The sequence below is a fragment of the Haemaphysalis longicornis genome, unplaced genomic scaffold (genome assembly GCF_048455015.1).
Source record: "Haemaphysalis longicornis isolate Haplotype H1 unplaced genomic scaffold, Haemaphysalis longicornis Haplotype H1 scaffold_4, whole genome shotgun sequence".
NCBI lineage: Eukaryota > Metazoa > Arthropoda > Arachnida > Ixodida > Ixodidae > Haemaphysalis > Haemaphysalis longicornis.
The window spans coordinates 26,710,281-26,723,806 of record NW_027526361.1 but is presented as its reverse complement, the minus strand read 5'-3'; the positions used below and the strand labels follow the sequence as shown (position 1 = coordinate 26,723,806).

Below are 13,526 nucleotides of genomic sequence, written 5' to 3'. Positions count from 1 at the left end.
ACCAACGGTTATCTTCCCTTCGCATTACATGCCCTGCCCACGTCCATTTCTTCTTCCTAATTTGTACTAACATGTCCTTAACACGCGTTTGTTCCCTGACCCACTCCACTCTCTTCTTGTCCCTTAATGTTACACCTCTCATCTTCCGTTCCATTGCTTGCTGAGTCGTTCTCAATTTAAGTTGAATCCTTATAGTGAGCCTAAAATACATCTAATGTTTTTTGATGAATGATGAATATGAGGTTAAACAGGGTGACGCTACGCAGGGGGCGATGAGGCACGCCGTAGCAAAAGGCTCCGGATTAATTTTGGCCACCTGGGAATCTTTACCGTACGCCGAAATGTCGAATACACGGGCGTTTTCGCTTTTCGCCTCCGTCAGAAAAGCCACCGCCGCTGCTGGGAAGCTCTTTGGTAAGCATTGTTGATATGTATGATGGTGCACGCCAGCAGTTTCAGTAGTTTTGAACTGGCTTGTCTGTATACGCTTCTTGTTCAAACACTCTTTCGCCCCCTTTTAGGCCTCACATTTGACTGGACGACGGACGGACGGACAGATGGACGGGCCGAAATTTTTTCGTTTAGGTACCATACACACAAGGTCGTTGTACAGGCCGCAATTTTCCTGTGAGCAGAGTCAGTAGCATTGTGCTTTCGTCACTGTTGCAAGCGGCAGGTGACGCTGTTCTTAACTTCTACTGCGGGCTACCTGTGGGGCCGACAAGGCTCCAGCATTGGTCGGAAGAGAGAAAGAGAAATATAGTTCACGTAACCTCTAGTCAGCGAAAAATGTAATTAAAAAGTGCTGTATATATCGAGAAACGCAAAAAAAGGGAAAATTTGATACAAGCAGTAAATAAAATGGGTGTTACTAACAACTAAGTACTGTCGTTTTACATGCCCTTCACCTGGAATGTAACTGATTTTCAGCATTTTCATTTGTTGACAGCTGACTGATACTACGGTACTGTACTACATCTCAGCATACCTGCTAGAAAACTGTGCTCGCACATTCTTGCCTTTATTCCAATTCGTTCGCGCTTGAATTAACTTGTCGCATATGGAAATTGCTCATGCCCGCGCGGTGTGCCATCGTTCAGCGACAAAGACCACATGGTTGGAACAGGCCGGAACCGACACAATGGCGATTACTAGCCTTACATTCGAACTGCAGACAAAGCGAACTGCCCGCGACGGCGGGATAAAATATTATCGCCAAACATTCGATAATGGGGTCGCTGTTGGGACCTTCACATCCGAATGCCTCGGGAAAAGAGTCACTGGGCCGCAGCGAGTCACTGTGTTTCTATCGGGGGTTATGGCCCAAAAACGGCTTTGTGTTTGTTTTGCGCGCTGCGCTTCCTTTTAAAAGGGGTAAAGAAAAGGCGCGAGCTAACAAATGTCCCTACCGAGTGCCATTCTTCGGCACGGCTTTTTTCCGATGGCCAGATCCTTGTCTCGTGGCCCCGGGGGCACCGCTCATGGCAGCGTCCCACGGCCGGCTAACGTCCCGGAGAGTTTTCCGTCGCCGCCACGGCTGCTCTACAAAAGAGGCAACAATTTCCCGGCGGAACGCGGAGGACGGGGAGTGCAACGCCGGCGTCGATGAGGGAACGGAAAACGAGGCGGCGAGTAATGAAAAAGGAAAGAGGCGAGGGAAGGGAGGGGGATGAGGGCAGCGAGAGGGGCCCGTCGTCGTCGCACGGGGTCCCCATTGGTGGGCGCCCGAGCCCGGGCCTGTTTCGAACCCGGTGTTAGCGCGCTGGTGCGAACAATCGATTGGTCGTGCGGGCAGGCGGCGCTGCCGGCGGTCCGTTACGTCGCGCGTGACGTAGCCGTCGGGTCCCGTATGTTAACAAGGGGGAGCGCGGGGGGGATAAAAGGACCAAGTGGACCAATGGGACAGGGCCGCCAGTGGTAAAGCCAACCGGTGCCCCAAACAGTTGAGGTTTTCCCGGACTGTGTGTACCACGCCACAGCGCCTTGCCTCGTCGCACGAGTAGCCACGCACCCCGCAGAAGCAACTCAACGCGCCCGGTAAGTCGGCGGGAAAACTTTTCCTTTCGTCACTGACTCGGTCACAGTTTGCCGGGAGAAGTTGTGCGCGCGGGAGACTTTTTTTCAGCGTGTTGAATGAGGATCCGCGAACGGGTCGGTTTCGCGCGACCGTCTAGCAGTGGTGCGCGCTGATCCTTTTGGTCGAGTTTTAGTGCTGGCATGCAACGAATGTGCGTTGTTCAATGGCAGATAGCCGAGTCCTAAAAACACGTTTTCCTGCGTTTATCAGGACCACGAAACTTTTGCTCGCTTGATGAATTCACAGTGTAAGGGAAATGCGGTGTAGCTTCTCTGTAAAGGCGTTTTAGCTCTAGCATGTAAGCGCTGTTCAAAACAAGCGTCATTACCATATAGGATGAAAACACTGTTGCAGCGTGCCCACGTCACTGTCACAAAAGATAAGATAGGTAGTAATTTTCATGTAGCAAACACATTTGCGACGTGGAATTTAAAGCCGTTTCTCTGCACCACATAAGTGTCAGAAAGGACGGCATAAACATTTTGTGAGAACAAGCTCCGGTTGATGCTCTAGTTTTGTCTTTGCTATACTTCTCGGATTGTTATACTTTTTTTTGCATTTAATGCAATGCATGATTATATTTCTTTCCCAAGAACACTAAGGTTCACATTCAGGAAGCAGTACGATGTCATCACCTTTTATTCACAACTAAAACACCAGTAATTTCTCTCTCTTCACGGGTAGACATTTCTGTATCCTAGGAGAGCCATTTTCGAAACGCGACATTTCGGGAAGGGGCAGGGTTTCTGCTTAAAATCTAAACGCGGCAAGAGTACCTTTCATAATGCTCAAGAATTTGTGTGCACTTCGTCGTCAAAAGTCGCTGCCAGCAAAACCACGCCTGTTTGGTTGCCTCTGTGCGAAACAGGTAGTATTTCTCGAACAAAATTGTTGGGAGGGAACGCTTCGTTACGCCTATGAATCTCTGAGTCGTTACACGGGAGAAACCTTGATGCGATGTAAAGCTGAATCAGCCTCCGCGAACCTTATCTAACAGCCCAAGCCTTCTCGGTAATGAAAATTGTGCTAAAATCTTATTTCGACTTTTGCAAACGCAAGCTACAAACCTAAATCAGCCAGAAGAACTTTATTGGCATACGTGTCAGACCCACCTTCCAAAAGGGCTACATGACGTTCCAAGACCAACGACAAGGGCCATTTATGTGGGTAATTTCGAGACGTGCCTTTTAGAATAGCACATTTTTGCTATTCTCAAGTTCATGCCTGACGGCATTGAAATGTTTAGTTGCATTACGCATTAAGGGTTGCTTCCCATAGTATTGAAAAGGTTTTATGGGATTAACAAAATATTTTCAAAGCTTACAAAAATGATTTTTAAAAGCTCTGGCGGTGTATCGGCGCAGGTGTAGCTATTTTTATCATATATAGATATCAGAATTTCTAGCCCTGCCTTGTACAAAAGTTTACCTATTCCTCGGGGCAATTTATTACTGTTGTAGTTCGGTACCAGTCCTGGTATATTAAAGTACACGATGGTAATTTCAGTCTCTCTGGGGACAGACCAGTGTGAAATAATTTACTCAATCGCTCATTATGAATAGTACATGGCTTTATTTCATGTCATGCTTCTACGAATATTACTAGCAATAGTTTCCAGTGACTAAGGCGTTGCGCTGCTAAGCACGAGGTCGCGGGTTCGTTTGCGGGCGCGCCGGTCGCTTTTCTGATGGAGGCGAAAAGCAAAAATGCCCGTGTGTACGAGATTTCGGCGCACGTTAAAGATGCCCAGGTGGTGAAAATTAATCCGGAGCCCTCCACTACGTCGCGCCTTATCGCCTGCGTTGCGTGGGTGCGTTAAACCCTACAATCAATCAATAGCAATAGTTTCCTCGGTATACATATGTGCTCGATATAAATGTTCAGAGCAGTGATTATTACGCGAGCATTCCTGTTTCGTGATGACGCTAGACTCCCAATTACGATGCCAATCTCTGCTGACGGATTATTTATTTTGAACGAAAGAAAAAAAGTGTAAATTGGCGGTGACCTGAATACAGCCTGGCTATGAATGGATTCGATATATTTTGGTCATAATTTGTGAATTTCTGGTTCCTAATTTTTGAGAGGACACCTCTTAAGTAATTTTTAGTCCTGTGGCCTTGTGATTCTGTGTAAGCAATTCCTCGGCTGCATCAACTGCACAGGCGCGACACGCCTGTGTTTGAATTTGTGAACACTTCGCTTCCAGAGAATGGTAGAGCCTCGATTTATTTTTTCGCTCAACTTAGCAAAGTAAAGACGTCAACAAGACATGCTAAGCTGAAGATGATTTTAAAAGGACGAGGCCACGACCTTTTATCAACAACGGGCATCCTCGTATTACCAGTCCTGGAAACTGCAAAGGCAGTTCAATGTTCGGAGGTTCCATAGGAATAAACAGGATAATCGAGTGCCGGATCGCATAACGCGGACTTCATGGTCGGTCCGGGACTGGTAATCGAGGAAGGCGAATGATACCCTGCCGTACATCAATAAGTGATTCGAGTGATTCGTTCTGCAGCTAAGCACAGAGCGCTCGATGTTAAATTACCATTACCCTCCGCCAAGAAGTCGGGGCCTCACGAAATAAAACAGAAAAAAAAAACACAACACAGTCTCCACCAAGGGTAACTACTACACCGCGTATTTATTGATCACAAAATAGGTAAACAGTACCCATAAATGCTGTTACCTGTGCTGCAGAGATTTCACTGCCTTAGGGTCGATGCTCTTCGGCCATAAACAATATATGCAAACAAATTTTTTCCCGAAGCACCACGAGGCAACATCCTTTTCTTTTTTTACGCCAGAGCTATTGTTTTTTTCAGCGACTTAAACGAAAACGAAAACAACGGCCGCAAGAGCGTTATTCATGCAAATTGGTTGCGGGGTTGTTGCTCAAGCCGAGAGAAACTGCGACACCTTTCTCGCAGGTTTAAGAGTTCCGAATATCGAGAGGCGGATTCGGCAGCCCTGTCTGCGTTCGAGGGTCGTATTTCGGTGGAAACCGTTGCATAATTTAAGTGAAAGAGGCGTTCTGTGGCGTAACAAATAACAAAGGTCACTGTAGCTCTCGCATTATGTGGGACAAAGCAAAAAAGCGTGATGAGCAGCAACGATTGCGCGGGAGAACGAGGCAAGTCCTCACGTAAGCAATGAATCTGCTGGAAAGATTCGAGATATTCCGAGTTTGTCCCACCAAGAAAGAAAAGGAATGATTCGAAAAATAGTCAGCTATGTTAAACTTCCTTTGTTCCGCAGATAAAGAAGACATGTTCTTCGGCTTGAGCACTTCCGGATATAGCACCCTTCGCCCGAGAGTTGTTTAAAACGGAGAGCGTCCGTCACCACTGTACAACATTCTTAAAGGGCATTGAATATATCCCAACCCTTAGTTTCGTATCTACAGCCCCTATTGCATACAGCCCGACCCTTATTTTCGCATCTGCACCACCGGTTCTGTGCCTTGAGCAGCGATCAAACAGTGTGCCGCCCTAATTACGTACTCACCGAAAATGCACCGAGTCAATGGCGATCTGAAAGACTAGCCTACGTATTACTCCCAAGTAATAATGATTTCCTATGTATAGCGCTTAGGTTAAGTTACGGTTATTTTTTCCGCGGCATTCAAATATTATATTACTGTATGCGTCATTCATACTATCTAATCTAGAGTTAAGTACATTCCTCAAGTTTCTTTGCTCTTCATCCTCAAGAGACATTTTCCTTCGTTTTCTTATGCCACGTTTTCTGACCGGAAAATATTCATAGCAGCGGACACGACCCACTCGAGTGCTTCTTCTATTCCGTGTCGTTCCTATCTTTTCCCACCGTATGGTAGCTAGCTAAGTTTTGTTTGATTTTCGTTTTCTATGAACGAAAATCTGTTAGTTGCTCTATGCTACGCTGTTTAAATAGCTACAGTAAAGCTTCTTCAGCACAGTAGAAAGGAACATCAACATGAATAACGGAGCGCACAGCCACTGAGGTTATGTCCGCGCCACCTGGCTGTCGTATCTGAAAGGAGCGCCTGAGAGTATTGCCTGTCTTTATAGAGGGTGCCTTTCAAACAAGAAAAAACATTAATTTTAATGCGTCGTGCAGTTGGGCAGACTGCGTGTTCGGTGTGTCAGCTTGCTTAGCGCAAGATAAGCTGCGCTCGCCGTACTTCAGGTTCTGAGTCGCAATATTTGAAAATGTAATTTAATTTAGTTCTATTATACAACACTTAAAACATATAAGCGACCTACGGCGTGTAAAAGATGGTGGTTCCTGTCTGAAAATTAGGCCAAAAAACGTTGCCAGCACATATCGTTGCCAGCACGGTGCCAGCACAATTTACCTGTTGTAAATTGCTGGAATATATCATATTGACAATACCGATTAAGTTCCTTGAATAAAACTGTTTTTAATCCTCACAGCATTAATTTCGGAAATCATTCTCATGCGAAACGCAGCTAAGACCTACTCACGTGGGAAGCTGGGCGTATTGGTGTATAATCTAGAAAGAAAAACAGCGCAAAAAAAAGACAAGGACAGAGACAGGACGACACGAACCACGCTGAACTTCGAACTGCCTTTATAGCAAATGAACCAGAATATATAGATAACCGTCCAACCAGTGAATCATCTGCGCATGCGTAGAAATTTTAGTTCTTTTTCAGACAAGGTGATAGAGCCCATGCTGACGCATGCCTCACCAAGCATTGAAATTCGCTCCGATTCCACAATTTAACGGGACAACTAGTGTCGCTAGATAAGGCCTAAGAGTACCGCCACTGAGGCACGCAAGTCAGCAACAGCGGCCATTTTGGTGTTTATCAGTGCGGCGAGATTGCCGCTTCTACGGCCTCGCCGCTAACTTGGGCCGGGTCGTTTGTTTGCAACACTGTAGAAGATGCAGCAAGACGGCATCTTCGGACGCACTTCTGCTGCTGAAATGCTGCTATACACGCGTTATCTTTGATTCGCGGTCGGAGCGACGTCTGTCGCGGGCAGCCGCCGAGCAGGGAGAACAAGATAGGTCTACCACAGTTGACTGAATGAAAACGCATATACAACAAAACGTCGGCGCCCATGAACCGTCGCTGCGTAAACAAATGTCACGTGATGCAAACTGACCAATGATCATGGAGGCGGCACGGAACAGTAGGAGAAAAGAGTGCCGGTACTCTGTAACCTTATCTAGTGACACTAGTGAAAGCCGTGTTCTGCACTTCCCAATGATGGAAGTGTTTTGCAATTCTGTGGAACACTCCTTACAGTTCCAATAACGGCTTGCCAAGCCTTCCGCATCTTTTCCTCCCGCGCATTTTTTACATTGGTCGCGTGCTCCCTCGGCCTATCGTTCACGTATCTCCCACTTTGTCCCACGTACACCTAGCTGGTAAGCTACACATTCTGCGCATAGATGAAGTTCATGCGCCCCTTGTAACATTTAGCATTGTAATACACCCGATATACCGGCCGTCGATACCTTTTAAAGCACTTGCTGCGGCAGTTTTCATTCGGTGCACCCGATTACAGCAAGCCACCGGCGCAAGATATGGAGATGATAATGTACAGGTGAAGCGGACGAAGTTTGCATTCACCCACAGAACGCAGATAATATCGTGGTCTCAAATGAGAAATTATACTACAAATATAATGCTTACAGTTTTCTTATCTCAACGAACTTAACATGGACGCCTCACACCGAATACATTAATCATAAGCACATGTTAGATACTCACATCAGACCTTTCTACTGCGACGTCTTCTGTAAAACTTCTTCCGTATTAAACAATAACCTAGTCGTCACCAGAAATATTTTTCTAACCTTGCTTCATAAAGTGTATTACCTACTACTGCGCGTGCTGAGCTGCTTTGGTGACCTCTGTACATGTCCCATCACATTCTCAATAATGCCAGAGTTGCTGTCGAACCATGTAACACATTATATTTTCCTGTCTCATTTTAGCCTAAAGCTCCTAATATTGCGACCTCCTTCCTTCCGGCCTTGTTGCCATTCGTGATAACTATTTGTTTCCCAAGCATTAGCTATCGTTGTAAAACCAGGACTAACTATTGCTTTTGAGCTTTTGAAATTCGTGCGCTGCGTTCTTATACTTGTATTACCCACTTCTCTTTTTAATGTCTCTGGCACTCAGCGTAAAGACAGGGCGATGAATAAACCTTTATTAAGAGCAAAACAAGGATGGTCAAATATTTTGTAAAAAATTCAGCCACCTTCGCAATTGCGATGCAATGACTGCGGAAACAGCGGAGCTGGTGGTATTCACTAGCTTTGGGTTGACTCTTCTTAGGTCTGCCCATACTATCGGTAGATCGCACACAGATGCTGCCGAACGCACGCCGTCTCTCCCAACTCGGCGAACCCCTGCACGTCAGAGCTCACGTCATCACTAGGCCCAGCCAATCCCCGAGGCGCGCCTCCCCATCCGAACTTCTGTGCCCTTCAACTCAGCCGAAGCACAAAGCAAACGCCCGCGCTACGAACCCAAAAAGAAATGCTGAGCGCCCCTAACGCAACTATAGCGCAATCGTACAGACTCAGATTTTATAACGCGAGGGTCTGATTTCGACCACGGAAAGCGTTTTTTTTTTATCTTGAGGCACGCACTCCCGACACCTGCTCGTCGGCTCTTACGCCTCGCCACTTTCCCTCACATTTCTTGGCCTAGCAATTTCTTCCTCTCCACTTTGCTACGCCGAGTTTTGAGCGATGCCAGGAACGGATGTAACTAAAGATTAAACAGCTCTGCTGTTAAAATAAAATTACACCCTGCTAACAGACGAATCGTCCTGGCTTCTCACCAGGACCAAAGAATGAGGTGGTTCGGTGGTTCACGCTGCTTCCCGCAATATCTCACTGCGGGCATTTCCATCGCGCGAAGTTGCTCGACAGTACACCACGCTGGAATCTCCCCAATTTCATTGGGTACACCGGTCTTCTCCACCCCTATGGTCACAGCCGTTCCCATCCACAATCGTCACAACCGGTAATACTGAGTAATGTCTTGCAAGATTTGTCTTGCTCAGTAATGTCTTGCAAGAGAACATTGTCAAGCTCGCTAGAGCTTTATTTCCGAGCCCACTGCTCCTTGGAGGGGAAATAAAAAATTGAAATTGAAATTGAAAGATCACAAGAGGGAGAGACGGCGTGGTCTCCTTGGAAGCCTGGAGGACGAGTGCGGAGGCTTGCTGATGACATAAGTTGCTGCCCGTCAGTGAGGAATGGTTAGGAGTAGAGATGATGTTGACTTTCCGGCAGGGTTAATGTAGCAAGAGTAAATTCGAAGTAGAGGGGGCTGCCCTCCCGGCTCAGAAACTTCTGCAGGCAGCTTGAGAGTCCGTGATAATGACTGGCTTCTTCGTATGAATGAGGGCTAAGGCGATCGCTAACTCTTCAGCTGCCCACGCTGACGAGGTCTTGATTGATGCACAAGGGGTAGGAGTGGTTTTTGTTGTGACTGTGGCTACTTTTGTTGACCACTAGGGTAGTTACTAGCGTACGTATAAGAGACGTCTCTTCGCTTTCAAGAAATCTCGTGCACCTGGCTTCGCGCATCTTGGAGCCTGTGATGGAAGTCAGCTGCGTATTTTTTCGGTAAGAAGCGAACCCACATGGTTTTTCACAAATGACCAGGAAGGGGCTCCAAGGCAGTAGATTGCTGTCATGTTATGTTGATATATTCAGAAGGGGTTTGAATTAGATCGAGTCGTCGGCCTGACAGGTGGCCTTCGATAAGCTTGGATATCGCGCTGTAGACGCCAAGTTGTACGACACAGGCCGTGGATGTGTTCGGGGGTTGATGAGGGGACGTGTTCGAACGCTTTGCGTATTATTCGATCAATCGTTTTCATGTCACTTTTGGTGAGGGTAATAAACGGTGTGACATACGTTACACGCGATATCACACGAGTCTAGACCAGACAGATGAAATTTTTCTTTTTCATGCTTCGGCGGCGGTTAGAAACGCGCGAGGTGGATGCAGGTCCTCAGCCTGGTGCTCATTTGGGAAGCGGTGACGATGAACATGTTCGCGACGTGTACCGAAAAGGCCTCTCTTATAGGGGCGAAGCCCTTTAGCGGCTCATGCTGTCGGGCGTCTCATGTCGTCGTCGAATCAACGCCTCATGTAGCCATGCTATAAAACACCGAAACACGCGTTTTACGCCTCGCGCTAGAACGTAACGCGTAAAATAACACCGGTGCACTCGTTTACGCTTCGCGCTAGAACGCTTCGTGCTCCAAAGATACGAGGTTTACAGCAAAGCTGTATACCTCTGCCCCCTAATGGTTTCATATCCGTGGGAAAAAACGCCGAGGCGCCAGGAATACACTTAAACACTGCATACTTCACCCCTCCGCAGGTATCACGTTAGTGGAGGTGGACAGGGATTTTTATGAAAGCCGGGCACACGCCACGTTCTGCTGCGTAACAGGACGGCAGGCCTGCGCCCCTTCCGATAGGGTTGCGGGATGGTGGCAAGGAGTGACGTCTTTCGGCAAGGCAGGAACGGTGCACGATGCCACCCTTGGCTCCAAAAAAAGCGGGATCTCAGCGTTCGCTAGGAACACGTGGAGGAGTTTGCCAGCTCACTCCGTCGGCGCGAAGAAAACGCCGAAAGAATCGCGCTGCTCTGTTCCGTTTCCCGCTGTACCCAATCACGGGACAACGGCGTTCCATCCCGTTTTTAACGCGATAGTCGGAGTTGGTCGTACGGGACGAAGGCGCGCTCGGTGGTCCTTCAAATTCGTTCAGAAGCTACCCAGTTATGCTTTCACCGTTATCCAACCCCGCTTCTCCCCATTTATGTAACAGCACAGCGCTTCATGCTCCCCAAACACTCCCCCCATGCTCCCCATGCTCCCCACTCATGCTCCCCAATGTCGAAACACTCTCAGCAACTTCAATTTTTTCTGAACACGTTCCCGTTACCTCCCTGATATAATCCATTTCTCTGCAACTGATAATGGGATTCACAAATGAGCCAGGGAGGCGATCTTTTTTTTTTAATTCGAAACGTACTGCCATTTCGCAGGAGGCGGTTTCGCGAAAAAGGATCAAGCCGATGCGATTTATATAAGCCACGATCATGCGATTTCGTTTATGGAGCTTACAAAAGACAGCGTACCCTAGTTGAGAAGTTCGGTGGGCGCCGGAGAACTGGGAAGCATAGAGCTGCCTAAGAGAATTTCAATATTCCCACTCAGCCTGTCCGAATCAGCCTCGCAGAAAAATTTCGGTCCAATCCACGCTTAGCAAAGTGGTTGGGCCGCGTTAGCATCGGGCACGCTTCGTGACTGTCTACAGTCGAACCTCGATATTATCGGGGCAGTAAATTAGATCGTTATATCCGTTATTCGTTGTAACAGCAGTCGTAAAAATCGGCTCTAACCAATCGGCCATCTGGCTTGCGCAAATGCTAGATACAAAAACGCATTATTCTAGGCTTCGAACCCACTATAAATAAGGTAATCTTAATCTGTCTCCTCGTGGCATTTCAAACTAAATGGGCCGGAACGTGAGAACGTGAAAAACAGCAGAACAAAGCTCGTTTGACAAAACAGTCCAGCATTTTTATCAATTTAGAAAGAATGGGATCTTCGTTTAATGACTTTTTTGTCGCGAACCAAAAATTTCTTGGTTATAGCCCGATATCGCGCGCGACAATCGCGGTTTCGGTTTCGTTATAAAAAGAATAAGCGTCACTGAAATTAAACGTGACCAACCAAAGTTCTTATTTAGTTCGCTATAACCAATAATTTGTTATAAAAGTGTTCGTTATAACGAGGTCCAACCGTATGTCTAATGCCATAAACCGTTATTAGGCAAGCGGTGGCCAGTGGCCTGAGGAGGGAGGGGTTGCTTTGGAAAGGTGTGGCGCTCCTCCGAACCCGAAACTCTTGGATCTACGCACGGGTATATAGCATTCGGACCAAACGAAATATTCGGGTGTAAGCAGTGCCCCGTACACCAATGCCAACACGGGTACGCACCCTTGTTTAGTTTAGCGTTAAGTCGCCCTTAATCCTAACGACGAGACAAGCAATGTCGTATTCATTGTACGTCATGTTGCGGGTGTCAGTGGCCGACGTTGGACATCAAATCGTAGCGTCAGTGCTAACGCGACTGTGCGCAAAATGCCACACTCGAGGCTATGAAAGATTTTGAGGATTGGAAGTACGCGCACGGAAAGGGGAACGTACTCAGCGAGGATTTCAGGACCCCTATAACAGGTGCCACCTGCCTTTAGAGGAGCCTTGCTATCAGCTCTGCCCGAATTATCAAGGCTTGACATACTTCTTCAGATGCCAAAGTTAACTTTTTACTTTCGGTTTATGAAAAAAAAAAATACTTTTTGCCATAGCTGTGCTACATCAAGGCAATATTAATTAGCCGCCATGATGCGTGCTAGTTTTATATTTGTGTCTGTATTTAACAAGTATTTTTTGTCCCATTGTCATTAGCTGAGACCACTTTTTTTTCAGAATTTCAATCCTGAAAAATGACTTTTTAAGCGTGCCTTGTTAATCACTGTTAGCGCGAGTTAGTATCACCATCGGTTCCCGGATAATATGCTAATAAATACCGCCGATTAATTAGGTTTGCCGCCGAGTAAGAGATGAGGGAAACCGTGTACGGCGAGGCAATTCAATGGGCGAACACGGGTGCTGTATCTGCTCCGGGGACGGGCCATTAAGGTAACGCGCCTCAGGCAGCCACTCGCCCACTGGAGCAGTTTCGAGGTGTGATGCGGTATGTGAATACCTACGGAAACTGCCTCTGCCTATCTGCTCATTCGTCCACCCGCCCATACCAGAAGGAACTGATTCCGAATTTCGCGCTGCAACAGGCGCGGTAACTGCGTTCCCCACGGGTATCGTCTCATCCGTTCGGATTCTGTGCGAGCGGGCGTTTCACAACCGTATACACTCCATTTCACAAACTTTGCCTATCTGAGCACAGCCTTTGATGCTTCAGTGTGTATAAAGACACTAGCAAAAGCGCGGATCCTACATTAGCTTATAACGACGCGACTGCCTGCTTTTCTCGTCCTAGGACAACCGAAACATTACTACATTACAGCGGGGAGTCTGTGCTTGAGTACGCAGCTATTTTGCAACAGGTATATTAGGGCCTTAATTTTTGTTTGACCACTCTTGTTGGCTAGTGGCACCGTAACGTCCACACGCACTGTCTATTTGCCAAAAGATCCCATTAGGCCCCATTCGGGCTTGATTGTGCACTTACGAAAGCGATAGGGCAAGAACAATATGCCGGGTATTGATTGCTGCACGCGAAGAGAAACCACGGGTAATTGCCGCGAGAGTGCTGCTTCAGCCTGATGTCGATGCTTGTGTTGCACATAAAGCAGGCGGCGTCGGTCGTAGTGTATGTTCAGTGGGGTGTTAGCAGTGCCAATTTGTATTCCCGCGGGA

General features: G+C 47.3%; 2 protein-coding genes across 6 annotated transcripts in view; one reads left to right on the top strand and one right to left on the bottom strand.

The window, feature by feature from the left end:
- Positions 1-13,526, bottom strand: part of LOC144178393 (beta-mannosidase-like) — a 275,102-nt gene that overhangs the window by 123,502 nt on the left and 138,074 nt on the right. The window lies entirely within an intron of this gene.
- The window catches only part of LOC144178394 (uncharacterized), a 206,000-nt gene continuing 194,359 nt past the window's right edge, over positions 1,886-13,526 (top strand). For 2 of the 4 annotated variants that reach the window (XM_077706210.1, XM_077706206.1), the window contains exon 1: positions 1,886-2,037. The gene's annotated coding sequence lies outside the window, so the exon portion shown is untranslated. The remainder of the gene's footprint in view (positions 2,038-13,526) is intronic. The other 2 variants (XM_077706208.1, XM_077706207.1) reach the window with 1 other exon arrangement.